The 16,798-nt window shown below is 51.7% G+C and overlaps 1 pseudogene; it reads right to left on the minus strand.

The window, feature by feature from the left end:
* Positions 1–11,671: 11,671 nt before the first annotated feature.
* LOC129462999 (CMRF35-like molecule 2) lies at positions 11,672–16,493 on the minus strand (annotated as a pseudogene).
* Between the last annotated feature and the right edge of the window lie 305 nt (positions 16,494–16,798).

Here is a 16,798-nt window from a genome sequence, read left to right on the forward strand (position 1 = left end):
GGCCAAACCAACTCTTCAGGGAGGGGAATAAGGGTTTGAGTCCATCAAGCAAGGAAGAAAAAACTTCCTGGGCAAAGGGAGCAACTTGTGCAAAGGTATGGAGACAAAACTAGCATGGTGCTTAGGCAAAGAAAAACAACTGTGCACTCAGTGTGTGCACGGGTATGTGAGTGTTGGGTGTGTGTGTGGGTGTGTGTCTGGGTGTGTTTGGTTCCATGAAACTTTATCACATGTGCAGACTCACAGGAGAGGGTTTTTAGGGGTGTGGAGTGCAGTGCCAGTGGGTGGAGGAGTTGGGGGAAGTCAGGATGTCTACCCATTCAGCTCTGGGATTTTAAAATAAATCGGTGGCTGGCTGGGCGCGGTGGCTCATACCTGTAATCCCAGCACTTTGGGAGGCCGAGGAGGGCGGATCACCTGAGGTCGGGAGTTCAAGATCAGCCTGACCAACATAGAGAAACCCTGTCTCTACTAAAAATACAAAATTAGCCGGGCGTGGTGGCGCATGCCTGTAATCCCAGCTATTCGGGAGGCTGAGGCAGGAGAATTGCTTGAACCCGTAAGGCAGAGGTTGTGGTGAGCTGAGATCGTGCCATTGCACTCCAGCCTGGGCAACAAGAGCAAAGCTCCGTCTCCAAATAAATACATAAAAACAGAAATAAATAAAATAAACTGGTGGCTGCAGTGAGAGCCAGGGATTGGTGGGAAAATGGGTGTCACCTCGGGGCAAAAGAGGGAAGGTTTCCAAAATGAGAGGGTGTTCAGTGGTCGCTAGGATGGCACATGAACAGACCACTGTGTTGGGCAGTTGGAGCCCTCAGGAGAACTTTGTCAGAGGGGTGACAACAAAAGAGATACTGACGGGGAATTACGGAACGAATGGATGTGAGAATTTGACAATTTGGGAGCTGAGGATAAAGGCTCCTGGTTGGTCCCCAGGGAGGTGCCGGAAGCCCTGAGCAGTGCCCAGGGAGGGAAGATCTGGACGTTGGGTTCTGTCTTCCAGAGTGTTTCTCCATCTATTGTCCTGGAGCTGTGTGGGGCACAGAATGGGACTCACTGACAGTGCAGTGTCATTATGACCAAGGCTGGGAAACCTACAGCAAGTAGTGGTGCCACGGAAAGGCCCGGCAGTCCTGCAAAATCCTCATTACAATCACAGGATCAGAGCAAACAGCGGAGAGAGACCGAGCGTCCATCAGGGACAATCGGAAAAACCGTGTGCGCTCCATAACCTGAAGATGCTCCGGAGGTCCAATACTGACACCTGCTGGTGTGGGATTGAGAGGGCAGGCACTGACCTTGGGGTCCAAGTTGAAGTGACCATTTACCCTGGTAGGAGCGGCTCCCTCCTGTACCAAACTCTGGTGCTGACCCGAGAGGATTCAGTGATGCTGTCTTGACATTGTCCTGGGACTACGTGTGTGCATGTGCTTGTGTGTGATTGTGTGTGTCTGTGTATGTGTGCCTGGGCTTGCCTGTGTCTATGTGTGTGCTGTGCATAGATGCATGTATACAAATGGGCCCATGTGTGTCTGTGTGTACGTGTCTGTGTTTGCTTGTGTGCGCATGTGCACGTGTGTGTGTTGTGCACGTGTGTGTTGTGGGGAGGGGTTACACCAAGATTCTGGAAAGACTGGAAGACAGAGCAAGCCTCAGTATCACTGTATGTCTCTATCTGCTATTATCAGAGGGAGCCAAGCAGAATGGGCTCAGCTTGAGCAGGCTCAGTTCAGGGTAAGAAAGAAGGCAGGTTCTCTTCTGCAAGTCACTTGGGGCAACCCATGCTCCCTCAGAGCAGCCTCAGCCTGACGGGAGGACTTATCAGGTGCACAGGGAGGGGAATGCAAGAAAATTGCAATCCCAGAAGTCTCAGCTCCAGGACAAGCGTGGAGTGACCAAGAGCCCATTGATGACCCTCTCCCTGGAGCCACCTCTCTCTCTTCCTCCCCCTCCTCTGGTGACATATGGACAAAGGAGGGCTTGGGAGACTCTGACCTATTCCTGAAAGAGGGAAAAACAGAACCCGGCATAGTGCAGAGCCCTCTCACAGGCCTCCCCTGGCTGCCCCAAGGCTTTGAGGAGACTGAGAACTCAGAACGGGAGGCTCCCAGAAAGAGAGTCAGGCTGTCACCCTCACTCCACAGCCCAGTCCCCAGAGCCATCAGTGTCATCTCCACCATGGGCACCAGGGAAAGTGTCAGCTCCCCATGCACATGCACAGATGCTATAGCTCAATCATATATCTGTTACTTCTGGGCCCATTTACAAAGCAGGGAAAAGTCCTTTTTGGCTTAGTATATGCAGATGTGGTGTGTCTGTGTGTGTGTGCAGTGGGGAAGTCTGCTGGTTTTAGAATGTTTCAGAAATTGACTTAAAAAGAGAACAAAGGCATGAGTGGAAGCAAAGGAGAAGCTGGGGGAGAGTCCGAGGCTGCAACCCTCCAAGCCTAGTGAAATAAGGAAGCTTTGGGGAGGCAGGAAGACCTCAGCTGGAAACAGATGCTCTGCCCAGCTGCAGGGGAGAGGAGTCCTGAGTCCCCAGGCAGGGCCCAGGGAGGGGCAGCTGGCTCTGAGGGTCACTTCGCTACACAGCAGGCAACAAAGAGCCTGCTGGAGCCCAGGCTGAGACTCAAGAGAAGGGCTGGCTGGCTCTGATGTAGAACTTCAAGGAAGCAGAGTGTGGTTCTCAATGCTCAGCTGTGCAACGCAGGACTCTGGGACTAAGTTGAATATTTGTAAATTGCCTGCATAGCTTCTTGCCACAAGTCCTTCCCAGGTGGGGCAGTGGTGTTTGTTTGTAAATGAAATAATGTTACATTTTAGATAAGATACCAAAAAGATACAAAACGAAACAACTGTGGCTGACCTGTAGTGCTAAGACTAAATGTTTCACAATCCTTGGAGGGGTAAGGGGTGACGTGAGCCACGGGGAAGGCACCTAGGTCACCCTCAAAACTATCCTTTGCGTGTCAAGCAGCAACTCCAAGAAAACCATCCAAACCTACGACAACAGACGCAGCTGCACCTGGGATAGCAGACACAGCTCTACCTAGAAAAGCAGAAAGAGCTGTGCCTGGGAAAAGGAACACAGCTGTGCCTGGAACAGCAGATGCAGCTGCACCTGGGACAGCAGACACAGCAGAACCTATGAGAACAACCACTCCAACAGTTCTGGCCTCCTGGCCTTCTCTCACCTACAGTACCAACAGCACCCAGCCCACGGCTCTTACCAGCCCCCTCACCAGGTGAGCAGAGCTGGGCCCCCACAGACCTTTCCCTAGGCTGCCCCATGACCGCTCCTTCAGGGGTTCTCACCAGGGACCCTCATGTGGTGCTGGTCAGGGGAGAAACAGTGAAGTCTGTAGCGGGCCTTCCCCTCCCTGTCTACACCTGAGCAATGCAGGAGATTCTCCCTGATGAGCTGCAACAGGCTGAGCTCCAGAGAGCAGGCTCTGGGCTCCATGCTCCACCGAGTCCCTCAAGCCCCACGAGGCAAAAGCGAGGTGAAGCTTTGGGTGTTCTGGAAGGGCAGCTGTCTGTGTGGCTTTCCTGTGGCTGCTGTAACTGATCGTTACAAATTTGATAGCTTAAAACAACACAATCTCATGATCATACAGCTGTGGAGACTAGAAGTCTGAAATGGGTCTCACTGGGCTGAAATCAAGGTGTTAACAGGGCTGGTTCCTTCTAGAGGCTCCAGGGAAGGACCTGTTCCCTTGCCTTTTCCAGCTTCTAGAGGCCACCTGTGTTCCTTGGCTCATGGCCCCTTCCTACCCAAAGCCAGCAAAGGTCAGTGGAGTTTCCCGCACAGCATCGCTCCACTGACTCTCCTGCCTCCCTCTTTCATTTACAAGGATGCTGGTGATTCCAGTGGGCTCAGCCAGATGATCCAGGATAATCCACCCTGGGTCAGCTGACAAGCAGTATCAAATCCACCCACTGCCGTAACTCCCCCTTGCATGTAATCAAACATATTCACAGGCTTTGGGGTTATGACATCATTGGTGGGGTTCACTATTCTGTCTACCACAGTCACAGGCAGGGGTGTGCCCATCGCTTCAACTCTCCAGCCAAGGCTAGGGAAGGGCAGGGCGGGAGAGCGGGAAGCTGGGCCTCTTGCTTTTCTTTCACATTCCCAGCATGGTAGACAGGTGTGGACATCAATCTGAAGCCCACCTCCTTTCGAGGGGTCAATAGGATGTCTCATCACAGCGCAAATGTGGCTGCCCCTGTTTAACCCCATCACAGCCTGGTGCTTCAGGGTCCTTCAAAGTCCAGAGTCAAGGCCCATTCTCTCCCTGGATCCTGCCTTCCCTGCTCCACCAGCTCCCTTCCCTTCTCCGTTCCTTTCAAAGGGTCTTGTTCCCTGGAGCCTGCCAGCACCGATCCTATGTTCCCTAGGAGTCCAGAAGAGGCGAGGCACTGGGGATGCTTCCTGACCTGGCCTTCGTCTCACTCCACTGTATGCAGAGCGGTTGTTCTGCTGAGTGGGGATGGCAGTGCCAGGACTTCTAGCGAGACGGGAGAGGCACAAGGGGAAACTTGGCGGGGAGAGACCAAGGGTGCAGTGGCTCCACGGGGAGTGGAACTTGCAAGAAGAGCACAGTGGTTTAAAGGGTATTTTTAGGATGTGCAATATGGCAGGCCTGCTCTCACTCAAGAAAACCCTGAGTTAAATTCACATGACTCATCACTGCTTCCATGCCCTGGGCTGGAGGCCAGCTTTGGGGAGAGAACAAGGATGGCCTGAGGGGAGGGGCCCTGGCACCGGGTGTGGGGGAGTGGATGAGGACTAAGACTGGGGAATCAGACTCTTACACACTGATGGGGACTCCCCAGGACCCACTCGTTTAGCTAGACCAAACATTAAACATGTGGGTGATATGAGGCAACAGGTCTCAGATCTGCTGTCATAAAGTGGGTCTGAGCAGGAAGAGACCCCTCCCAGGAGAACCAAGTAGATAAATAGCCAGGTTGACAGAAGTGGGGGAATCTTCCTCTGCTTCAAAGAGGTAATAATAATTAGATTTGAGCTTGAAAGATGGGCAGAAGTGACAAAGGGAGACACAAGGCAGAGAGGAGCAGAAGCAGGAATACAGCACACAGCAGACCCTCGAGCTTGACGGGACACAGGTGAGCAGCAGGGACTGTGGGAGAGAAGACCAAAGGTAGGCCTGGCTGGGCGCAGTGGCTCACACCTGTCATCTCAGCACTTTGGGAGGCCAAGGCAGGAGGATGCCTTGAGCTCAGTAGTTCAAAATCAGCCTGGGGGATATAGTGAGATGCCATCTCGGCAAATAATGTTAAAGGCAGGGCAGTCACAGCCAAGGGCAGCGAAGGGGCCGGGCCCCAGTCTGAGCCTGTGGGGAGGCCACTGGAAGCTCAGCCTCCGGGTGGCATGACTTTGCCCCTTGCACGGGGCTTCCCTGGTTGGGGACCAGGCAGCTGACCAGGGTGACAGGTGTTGGCTCAGGGAAGAGGCGGCTCACTCTTGGCATCTTGACCCCTTTGTCCAGGATCCTGCTCTGCAACATCCACTTCCTGCTCCCGATCTCCTTGAAGGGGCTGCTGCTCGTGGGCCTGCTCTGCACTGTGCTGCAAGTGAGCAGTGCTAAGGGGGCCTCCAGGGGGAAATAAAGTCACAGCCTCAGCCGGGGAACCGCAGCTCCCACACCATTGACACCCTCGGAAGGGACAAGCAGAACCTCTGGCCTCCTATTAGGTAATAAGCAGCAATTGCAGTTCCCCAGGAGACAAGGGTCCCTGCAGAGATGAAGGTGTCCCTCTTCCTGGCCTCAGGAATGCAATCCCACTCCCGGCTGGCTCTGCACAGCACAGGAATGCTGACGGGGCCTCTCTGCCGTCTGCCACCTCTGCCTCAGGAGCAGACAAAAGAAAGGACATCCCCCTTGCACACTGATTCCTTGGAAGCATCTGCATCTCACCTTCATGGATCCTCCCTCAGGCCTCCTTTCCTTGTGGCCCCGGGATGACCCTGTCAGAGATAATGGACTATCGTTCAGTTGCAGAGGCCCCAGGGCCCGTCTGGACTTTTCCATCCCAAGAGGGGCTCGGCTCTATCCCCTATGTGCCTGTGACACTCTCCGTCCCCCACCCGGCTCAGAACTGGCACAGCCACCACCACCCACTCCTGATTCAACCCAAGCTTGGCCCTTTCCACCTCTCGAGCTGTGCAACAGCAAATGCAGGATGCTCAGCCCTCACGTGTCAGTCCCCCCAATTCACTTGTAATTAAATAACAACACACCTCTTTTTCTGATATTCAAAGGTATATATATTTCCTCTCAATAAAGTTGTTAGGGTTATTATTCTCTTCCACTTACATTCTTCCTGAACTCTGCCTGCTCATTTTTTCCTCCATATTTTACTTTAAATACTTTTTTTGGAATTACTATATTTCTTTTCTTAGCTCCTTTTTTTGGAGAGATCTTGTTGTCTGTAACTTCTCTAAGAAGGAGGGGAATTTTCCATCTGAACTCTTCCTCTATTGCCTTGAGCACTTCCTCTCCTGAGACGGGTTCTTCAACTGCCATTTGCTAGTGTTCATTTCTTCTCCTTGATCTCATCAGCTGTGAACAGGTGCTGGTTCGCTTTATAACTTTTCTCTGAAAGAGGTTGAAGATTTGCCAAGAGTAGTGTCAGGAGCCATGGAGGCAGAGCCATGGAGGGCAGAGCGTGGAGGGCAGAGCAGGAAGGCAGAGCATGGAGGGCAGAGCGTGGAGCGCAGAGCAGGGGGCGTAGAGCGTGGAGGGCAGAGCATGGAGGGCTATTGACACAGTGGAAAGTTTGTTTTCGGGAACACTCACCACTTGCCACATCTTGACTACCTGTGTCCATATGGTTCATGTGTTGAGAAAGGGCAAGACCTCAGGCTCCAGCAGCCTGCATGCTGCTAAGCACAGGAGAACAGCCTGTGTTATTGCAATGTGAACCCTGGCCACACAAGCTGGTTGCTGTTGTCATCTGGAGGCTTCTTCACCCACAAGACTGGAGCATGGGCTGGGGTGATCCAAGACAGCTCTGCTGGGACTGTTGCCCAGAGACCCTACATGTGGCCTCTCTGTGACAGCTGGGTTCTAAGAGGGAATATCTGCAGACCATCCAGAAGGCAAGTGTTTCAAGAGACTGAAGAGGGAGCTGCAGGGTTTCTTCTGACTTCGCCTTGGAAGCCATACAGAGCCCCTCTTGCATTCCCCATGGGGGCAAATATTGGTTCTTGCAGGGTGAAAAATTATTTTTACTGTTTTTAGATACAAAACAGAGATATAGGTGGATGGATGGATGGATAGATAGATAGATAGATAGATAGATAGATAGATAGATAGATGATAGTGAATAGATGGATGTACAATACATCTTTGGTATTAACATTTCATGAGGGGAGATATTCAGGGATATTCCTTTTTAGGGATATTCTTTTTTTAGGGATATTCATTGTTATCTTAGGGATAACAACGAAAAAATGTTGAGAAACACTGTTCTAGTCCAAAAGTTGAAACAGTCACAACCCACCCAGACCCAAGGGGAGGGGACCTAAGCCCCAACTCTTAATGGAAGGAGTGTCAAGAAATTTGCAGCCATGTTTTTAAACTGCCATGTGGAAGAATCATAATTTAGTGCCTTCATGTCACATACAAGAATAGCGGGACCTGAAGGAGTGAAGCCACCTGGTCCCCAGTCACAAGGCCAGAGAGCAGAGTCAATTCTGCCTCTGAATGGCAGCCTGGAGCTGGCCCACACAGCATCCCTGCAGGCCCATCCGTGCACTTTAGAAGGTCACTTCCCAAGCCTGCTGGGGGCACCATATGGTCCCAAGAATAAAAATGAGGCCCTGAAACTCCTATCCTTTACTCAGAGGTCACAGTCCAGCAGCCATTACTTGCACAGACATGTCTTGTTTGGGTTCAGAGGGTGAATGGTTAAACAAATTATTGTACACTCAAGCAATAGAATCCTGCTGAGCAATAGGAAGGAATCAACTATTGGTTGTGGTAAGTGCAACAACTTGTATGGATCTCAAGGCTCAGTGAATAAAAAAGTCAATCTCAAAATATTACATACTGCATAATTTCATTTGTCCTCAAAAGGACAACACTGCAGAGATGGAGAACAGATTAGTGGTTTCCAGGGGACAGGAATGGGATAGGGGTGCAAATACAAGGGACAGCATGAGGGAGATCCTTGTGATGATGGATTGGTTCTGTATTTTGACTGGGGTGGTAGTTACCTGGATCTATAAAATTGCATGGAACTCTACACAAACACATCCATAAGCCAATGTATGTTAAAAATGGTGAAAACTGAATAAAGTCTGCAGTCTAGTTAACAGTATTGTAACAATTCCAGTTTCCTGGTTTGGGTATTGTCCTACAGTTATATAATATGTCACCATTGAAGGACACTGGATGAAGGATTCAAAGGACTCTATGTTATATTTGCATTGTTAAGCCTATAATTATTTCAAAATAAAAGTTTCAAAAATTAAAACTTCCAGGGGCTCACTGTGGTCTCCAGAACACAATTCAAACTCCTTGGTCTGCCATGAAGCCCTTTCATAATGAGGCTCCAGCCCCATATCTCACTCCTCCCTCACATGCACTCTGCACACATGGTAATGGTAATGTGGCTCCTGGTGTCCAGCATGCTCTATGACTCTTCCCTACCATTGCCTGGGACAATCATCCCCCAGTCTTCTGCCTTATTTTTATAAATCAAGCCCTCAATTTTCTTTCTCTGCTTGGACCTCATGGGAATGCCTCACTTCTGTGCCCCCACAGAGCACTGTGCAGAACCCTGACACAAATTCTAACACACTGTATCGCTATTGTTAGTCTACATCTTAATCTTCCCTTCTAAAGGAGTAGGGACTCTGCATAGTTGAAGTCCTTATCTGTAATGCCCAGAACAATGCACCATAGACACACAATAAAAGTTTATTGAATGAATGAGTAAATAAAGGGAAAAAAGAAAGGAAGAATAGAGGGAAAAAAGGGAGTAAAGGAGAATGGAAAATTCAAAGCATGGAGAAGCCACTGTTTCTTTCTCCTGCACCTGCTGTCTGCCATCTGTCTACTCTTTCTTAACTCTTCCCTTCTGGCTTCTGCTCTCATTGCTCTGTTGATCTGCTCTTCTGAACTTCATTAGTGACCTTGTGAATGATAAGTTCAATAGCCTCCTCTCAATCCCGGTCCTCCTCCACCTCTCTAGCTCTGCTCTCCTCCTTGAAACATTTATGGCTCTTGACTTCTCATCTTCCACCTGTTTGTTTCTGCTCCAGCACCTTGATCAATGTTTCTTCCTCTTACCCTTTGTCTTTAAATGTAGGTGCCCCGAGGACTCTGTCCTTGGTTCTGAACTCTTCCCTCCATGCTTTCACTTCTTCCTGGGCTCCAGTTAATCTCTCTACATATATTCCTTTCCAGCCCTCGACACTCTGCTAACCCAGATCTCTAGCTATCTGTTAGACCTCTCTGCCTGATAATTCCAAACACACAGAAAACTAAGCTCTGCATCATCCAAGCCTGCTCTTGACTTTCCTACTTCTGTCAATGATGCCCCATTCCTCTGGTTTTCCAGACCTGAGACTCCGGACTCCCAGATTCTTCCTTTCAGACTTTGCTACATCTGCTAGGTAAGTCCTTCTAAAACACATCTGAAATCCCATCTTGATCTGCTCAAATCCATCCCACCGTAGCTAATCAAAATTTAAGTAAGAGTTGAGTCCTAAGCCTCTGAACCTGCCGCCACCTGAGTTCTTCTAGGTTAGTTCCATCTGGCCTGCCACCGGAAAATTTCACTCCATTGGAATCTTAGACACATCCTGCCATGAGCAGCTGTATGTGAACAGTACAGTCCATTTGCTGATAGGTCTTCTATGAGTGACTATTGTTACAAAGATTATTTCCCACCTCTCTGCTTTCACTTATGCTGTTTCTCTGTCCTCTCTCTCCCTGTTGCTCCATCCCTGCCGCGCTGAAATCCTATACCTCCTTCAACATCACATATGAATGTCACCTTCTTTCCCTGACCTGGCCAATTTGGCATGATATTCTTCTCACCAACCCCCTGACATCAGGAAGCATCTCCTGTGGCTCTAGATTTCCTCCTATGCTGTAATGACCTGGGAGCTTATCCTTCTCATAAAATGAATCATAAGCTCCTTTCTTGCTCATCATCATATTTCGTGGGTTAATATAATTGATATGGGCCTTATTAGATTGATTTTCTCTTTCAGCATGAGTCATGGGCCAGCCCCATCTTTCCCCGAGTCACCATGCATGATGGAGCTGGGAGCCCCACCAGACCTCAAGTTCAGAGCACGACAGCTCTGCCTGAGCACTTGGCACTCAGAGGGACACTCCATGTGCTCTGGACACTGGCATCACTAGCTCAGGATGAGCTCGGGCCTGGGGGCAGAGGGAGAGCACTGGTCCAGATGCAGGTAGCAAGTGGAGATGGTCATGCCTGCGTGTGGCAGACTGTGGGAGTCCTCCCCACAAACTTTAGGGAGACGGAGTAATTGACAAACATTCAAAAAACCAACTGAGCTCGTTCCTGAGCCAGGGGTCCCCAGTAGTGATGATGGCATTGTGCACTTCAAGTGTGGACAAGTATCCTTCACCTCTGTGCCCTCCATCCTGTCTTTGAAAAACGATATCTGCTCTGCCTGTGGAAAAGTTTAATTGCTAACAGGTGGTCTCAGCCAGACTTCTAAAGTGGACAGAACTGACTCTGTTGACCCTGTGCATTGGACACCTCCAGGTGGGGGAATTCCAGGAGTGATATTAGCGGCACCCACCAGCTCCTTCTCCCATTACTCTTTCAACTCGCCCCAGAACTTTGACCTGGAGCAGCTCATCCATGGCCCACCCAGGCAGAGATGTTCTGAGCCCAGCCACACACTGCCTGGTTACAGGGAGAGAAGGGGCCTTAAAGCCAGGGAGACCCAAGGGGCGTCAGAAGAGGAGAGGAGCCCTGAGCACGTGGGACACTGGGCAATTGCATGAGCAAGCTCTGCCGGGACCAAGCTCCCTTGGGGTTGTCCCAGAGAAGGGATGGAGCTCTGTGAGCCTAAAGGCTGGGGCTGTGAGGGGCGTGTCTTCAGGGAGCCTCCTGTCTGCAGGAAGGAGGTAGTTATTGCCCTGGGGGAAACTGGCCTGAGAAGCATTGACACATTTGTGCCAAGAAGAATGAAGGGCCAGGCTCCTCCAGAAAATTTTTTCCTTTCCTTCCTCCCTCCTTCTCTCTCTCTCCCTCTCTCTCTCTCTCTCTCTGAGACAGGGTCTCTCTATGTTGCCCAGGCTGGCCTGGAACTCTCGGGTTCAAGTGATCCTCCTGCCTCAGCCTCCTGAGCTGGGATTATAGGCACTCACTACGGTGCCCGGCCAACTTCCAGGGAATTCTTGCCCTTGGGAAGTGGGCATGAGGGCAGGGAGGCAGGGGACTGGGGAGGAGAAAGTAGGACCCCCAAGCTCCACATTGAGAACTCCAGAGGAGTGTCCTCTAAGAGCCAGGACCCTCTTTTGAGGCAAAGGAACAATAAATCCCTCTGGAGTCCACAGGTCTCTCTCATCCAGTCTGAAAGGTTGACTCCCTGCACAGGGCACTCCTGGGGACAGGGCTCTGCAGGGCTTCGGGTCAGCCTGGCTCTATCTTCCTGCAGGAGCCCACTGAGACCTGTTCACTCAGAAGACAGCACCCAGCATGCTCAGGAGCAGGGGCAGCTTCAGAAGGACAACAAGCATGAAGTGAGGACTGCTGAGCCGGAACCTGTGGGGGACACAGTGAAAATGAGCCACTTCCCCGGGAGAACCCCCAGGACCCTTCTCTCCCCACCTCTCCCTATGCTGTGACTCTGGAGCCCAAATAACCCAGGAGCAGCCGGGGAAAGGACCTACGCCCGGCTAGCCCCTTCTGTGGCCCCCATCCCTCCTTCTCCCTCCATCAAGGACTGCCCGGGGGGTCTCATCAAGGAGAGGTGATGGAGTGAAGAGAGAAGAGGGACCCACTTCCAGGAGCATGCTCCACAGCACCCTCTCTGTCCCTGTCCCACTCACAGCCTCCACTTTATCAACTGACTTCTTAAAACCAGTCCCCACTCTCACTTTTTTTACTTTCTGAGACAGAGTCTCACTCTGTCACCCAGGCTGGAGTGCAGTGGCGCAATCATGGCTCACTGCAGCCTTGACTTCCTGGGCTCAAGTGATTCTACCACCTCAGCCTCCTGAGTAGCTGGGACTACAGGCGCACCACCACACCTGGCTAATTTTGTATTTTGTAGTAGAGAAAGGGTTTCACCATGTTTCCCAGGCTGGTCTCAATCTCCTGGACTCAAGTGATCCACCTGCCTCGGCCTCCCAAAGTGTTGGGATTGCAGGCGTGAGCCACCGCGCCCGGCCACCACTCTCACTGTTCCACTCCAGCTCCTTGTTCCCTCCCCTCAGGGTCTGGCAGCAATATCACAGCCCTTTCTGGGTATCTTTGGGAGAAGAGAGAGAACTGATTCAAACCCAGCCTGGAGCTGGCCCATCTCCCCACAGACCCCACAGACAGCTCCTGGTGGCAAAATCCCCAGCTGAGCAAAGACCTTTGAAAGGGCCCACAGAACCGGGACCTCAAGTCCGGAGCTGGATGGGGAAGGAGACAGGAAGGAGTGGGGAAAGGAGGAGGGGCTGCACGTCCACCTGAACTCGACCTTCGACCTGAGTCCCAGTAGCTGCCCTATAGGGAAAGGCGTTCACAGCACAAGTGATATTTCCCACTCAGCATCCACATGCAGCCTCAGAGAGTATGAGAATCGGGACCAGAGATGGAGAGAAACAGCAGACAGTGAAGATCTCAGGTCACGGTGCGCCACCCCCACCCCCCCAAGCTTCCACCCCAGGGTTGCTCCCTCCATGGCCTCCAGGCCCTGGGTGCTTACCCTGAATTTTGGGTCAACACCTCCCCGGTGCTGAGGTTTCACCCAGGGTTCACCACCAGAAAGATGGGAGGTGTGGCTGGACGTGTGGTCCTCCTTGGGGTTGTAGTTGCTGTTGGAGATGAAAGTGATGCATCAGGCTGTGCCTGGGATCCCAGCCATGCACAGAGCACCCATATGGATGTCACACAGAATCACCCACTCACAGAAGAGGCTGGAGAGATCCTCTGAAGCCAGATCCAGGCCACTTCCTGGGTGAAACCCCTCAGGGACAAAAGGAGCCCTTATCAGAACCAGCCATGAGAGTCCCCTCCAATAAGTGCCAGGTCTTTCTCTGCATCTCAGAGAAAGACTCTTACCACTCTGCCCACTCTGCCCTCATCCCACTCTGCCTGGGGTGAGGGCAGGGGTCTCTCTGGGCTTCCACAGCCAGATGTGGAGTTCCAAGAGGAGGAGGGGAAGGAGGAGTCTAAAGGAAGATGACTCAGCCTGCGGCCCAAGAAGCCTCATAGAGACCATGAGAGGGGGCTCTGAGCACCCTTCACCCATTTTTTTTTTTTTTTGAGATGGAGTTTCACTCTTGTTGCCCAGGTTGGTTGGGGTGCAATGGCACTATCTCAGCCCACCACAACCTCCACCCAGCCTCCCAAGTAGCTGGGATTACAGGCATGTGCCACCATACTTGGCTAATTTTGTATTTTTAGTAGAGATGGGGTTTCTCCATGTTGATCAGGCTGGTCTCGAACTCCTGACCTCAGGTGATCTGCCCGCCTTGGCCTCCCAAGGTGCTGGGATTACAGGTGTGAGCCACCGCGCCCGGCCCATGTGGAAAGGCCACTGTAGGCCACCTCTAGGGAGGGGATTGGTTGACACTAGGCTCCTCCTGAGGACTTCAGGTGACCACCAGACTATTGACATAGTCTACTTCCTCATTGCCACTGGACCCCCAACTCATGATCTCCCTAAAGCAGTTGTCCTGGAGGCTCAGCCCTTCACCGGTGCCCGACACAGGCTCGGTGTGATCCGATAAGCGGCGTTCGACCTATCTGTTGCTGGAGATTCGTTGATGGACGTGACATGAGCCCCACCCCATTGGAGGGGCAGAGACACATAAACAGACGGACTCACTTCCGCCGGTAGCGGCCCTGGGAAGGAGCCCCAGCAGGTGCAACGGGAGCACAGGGGAGGAGTCTGATCAACCCCCAGGCCAGCAGGGAGGGAAACATGGGTGGCACTTGGCAGAGGCAAATGCTGGACCATGGGATGCTTTTCGGAAGTGAGAGACATGATAGAGTGTGAGTGTAAGGACAGGAGATGGTGTGGATAGCTAAGGGGCAAGGGGCAGGGGAATTTGGTTCAAGAGGGATGGGGAGGCAGAAAACCACAGGACAAGGAGCCAGCCCCAGAAGGATCACCCTTGGACAGGATGGGGAAGCCTGTCCTCAACCTGAAGGGGAAAGGGGAAGAATGAGTGTAGATTGCATGAAAGTTTGCAAGTGAAGAAGGAAAGAAACTGATGTCCTGTGTGTTCTCAGGAACGTAGATGTATGGGAGAGTAATGTTGGAAACTCTTAACTTCTACTGGCAGCCACAGGCACCATTTTCTCACTTTTTTTTCCCCAGCAGTGCTAGAGCAGGTGGATTTTAGACAGGGCGACCAACTTTCCCAGGACTTTTCTAGCCTTAGCACTGAAAATCCCACATTCAGGAAACGCCTTAGTCCTGGGCAAACTGGGACGATTAGTGACCTTTATTTTAGGACTGATCCAGGGATGAGGGTTTTGTCAGGTAGATAAGGAAACGGAATATGGGAGTTACGAGTGCTGCTAAGAGAAGAAAATGTCAGGCTGGGCATGGTATCTCACTCCTATAGTCCCAGCACCTTGGGAGGCCAAAGCGGGTGGATGACCTGAGGTCAGGAGTTTGAGACCTGTCTGGGCAACGTGGGAAGACCCTGTCTCTACTAAAAAATACAAAATTAGCCAGGCATGATAGTGCACACCTGAAGTACCAGCTACTCAGGAGGCTGAGGTGGGAGGATCACTTGAGCCCAAGAGGCGGAGGTTGCAGTGAGCCGAGATTGCTCCACAGCACTCCAGCCTGGGCAACAGAGTGAGACCATGTCTCAAAAAAAGAAAAAAGAAAATGTGATCTATTGCAGGGGCTCAAAGTCGTCTAGGAAGGAAATTAGGTCAGAACAGGAGTGATGGGGGCAATAAATTGGGGGAAATGGAGGGAAGGATCAGAAGACAGAAGGTCACTGTGAGGTTGAGAATAGGAACAGTGGCATGAGGATGGGGGAGAGCTGATTGATGAAAAGTTGTCAGAAAATAGAATGTCTGAGTGTAAGACTCTGGGCAGTGACAAGGTTGGGTGATGACAAGCTCTGAGATGTTTCCATGGGGTGCAATTCTGAAGAGAGTAGAAAATAAAGGACACCAAGGTTGAGAATCTCAAGGAACCCAAGGCAAGATTGCCAAGTTATTCATTAAAACCTGCCAAGATAATGGCAGAGGTTGGAGTGGAGGCGCTGGCAGGTCTCCGCTGAATGAGGGAGAGCAGCCTGGAAGCTGATGGTCGGCCTTGTCGAGCACAGGTAGAGGGTGGGCATGGCTATCTGGCACAGCATTTAAAGGAAGCAGATGGAAAGTCATAGGGCGGAAGTTGTGATGGAGGCAGGAAGAATCGGGACACGGCTCATCGCCCTCTAGCATAGGGGGAGTAAGAGAAAGAGTAGCTTCTACTCAAGAAGCTACTAAACAAGAAGGTCTTCCCAAGCAAGACATATTTTACAACAACATGGTAGGGGGATGTTCTGTGAGGAGGCTGCAAATGTACAGGAGTGTTTCTTCTTTGGTATAGGTTTCCCAAAGGGCACAGTGGAAACAGCTTTGGCTCAGCATGAAGGGGCCTCCTCCATGCTGGATAATGGGGTGAGGCCCAGGCCCTACGGGAGTGACGGCACGTGAGCTGTGCACCCCCCAGCTGAAGGATCAGCTGCCTATCTCCATGCCCATGCCATATGCTCCTCCCAACACCACTGTGACTGAGGACAAGACTTGGAGGCACACTTCAGTGTGCCGCCCACCCTTGTTCCCTTGTCCAGTCGCACCCCAAAGCCCTGCTGCCGAAGTGAGGGGAGCTCTTACCTGGGGAAACATACACCCTAACCAGGGCCGAGGGATCACGTGACCACGAATCCAGGATCCACACTGTCTGAATTTTGCACCAGTAAGATCTAGCATCATCTTCATTGAGGTTCTGCATGGTCACAGTGAAGGCAAGAGCCTTCGGGTGGTCTCTGACGGACACGCGGCCATTCCTCTCCACCTTCTCTTCTCCCTTGGTCTCCACAATGCTCTCACATGACGTGTCGTACTGTCCTCGGCACCAGTATTATATCCCTTGTACATGCTCTCATACTGACACCACACTCTCAGAGAGCCCCCCGTGCTGCCAGTCACAGAGCTGGGGCCCGTCAGAGACAAACAGCCTGGAAAACACAAGCCCGAGTTCCAGGTCTCCATCCAGATGGCCGCATCAGCAGCCATCTGTCTGAAGCTTAAGGGGAAGGTTGCCAGGGAGACCTGGGTGTTTCCTGGGAGGGGGAGCTGGAGGAATACCTGAGCTTAGGACCTAAGCCAAAGAGTCCCTGTGAAAGCAGAAACCTGTCCCCTGTGAGAGCAGAGATACCAAGTCACAGCACAGGGGCCCCAGCACTTGGAGACCAAAGATGGAGGTAGGAGCAGATTGGAGCTGGGCATCCCATCTTGTCCTGGGCCCTTCAGCCTCTGCCAGGCATGAGATTTGGTCATATACAAGATCACTTCCCTTTGGGGTGAGACCCATATATTCT

This window comes from Symphalangus syndactylus, chromosome 14, assembly GCF_028878055.3.
Source record: "Symphalangus syndactylus isolate Jambi chromosome 14, NHGRI_mSymSyn1-v2.1_pri, whole genome shotgun sequence".
NCBI lineage: Eukaryota > Metazoa > Chordata > Mammalia > Primates > Hylobatidae > Symphalangus > Symphalangus syndactylus.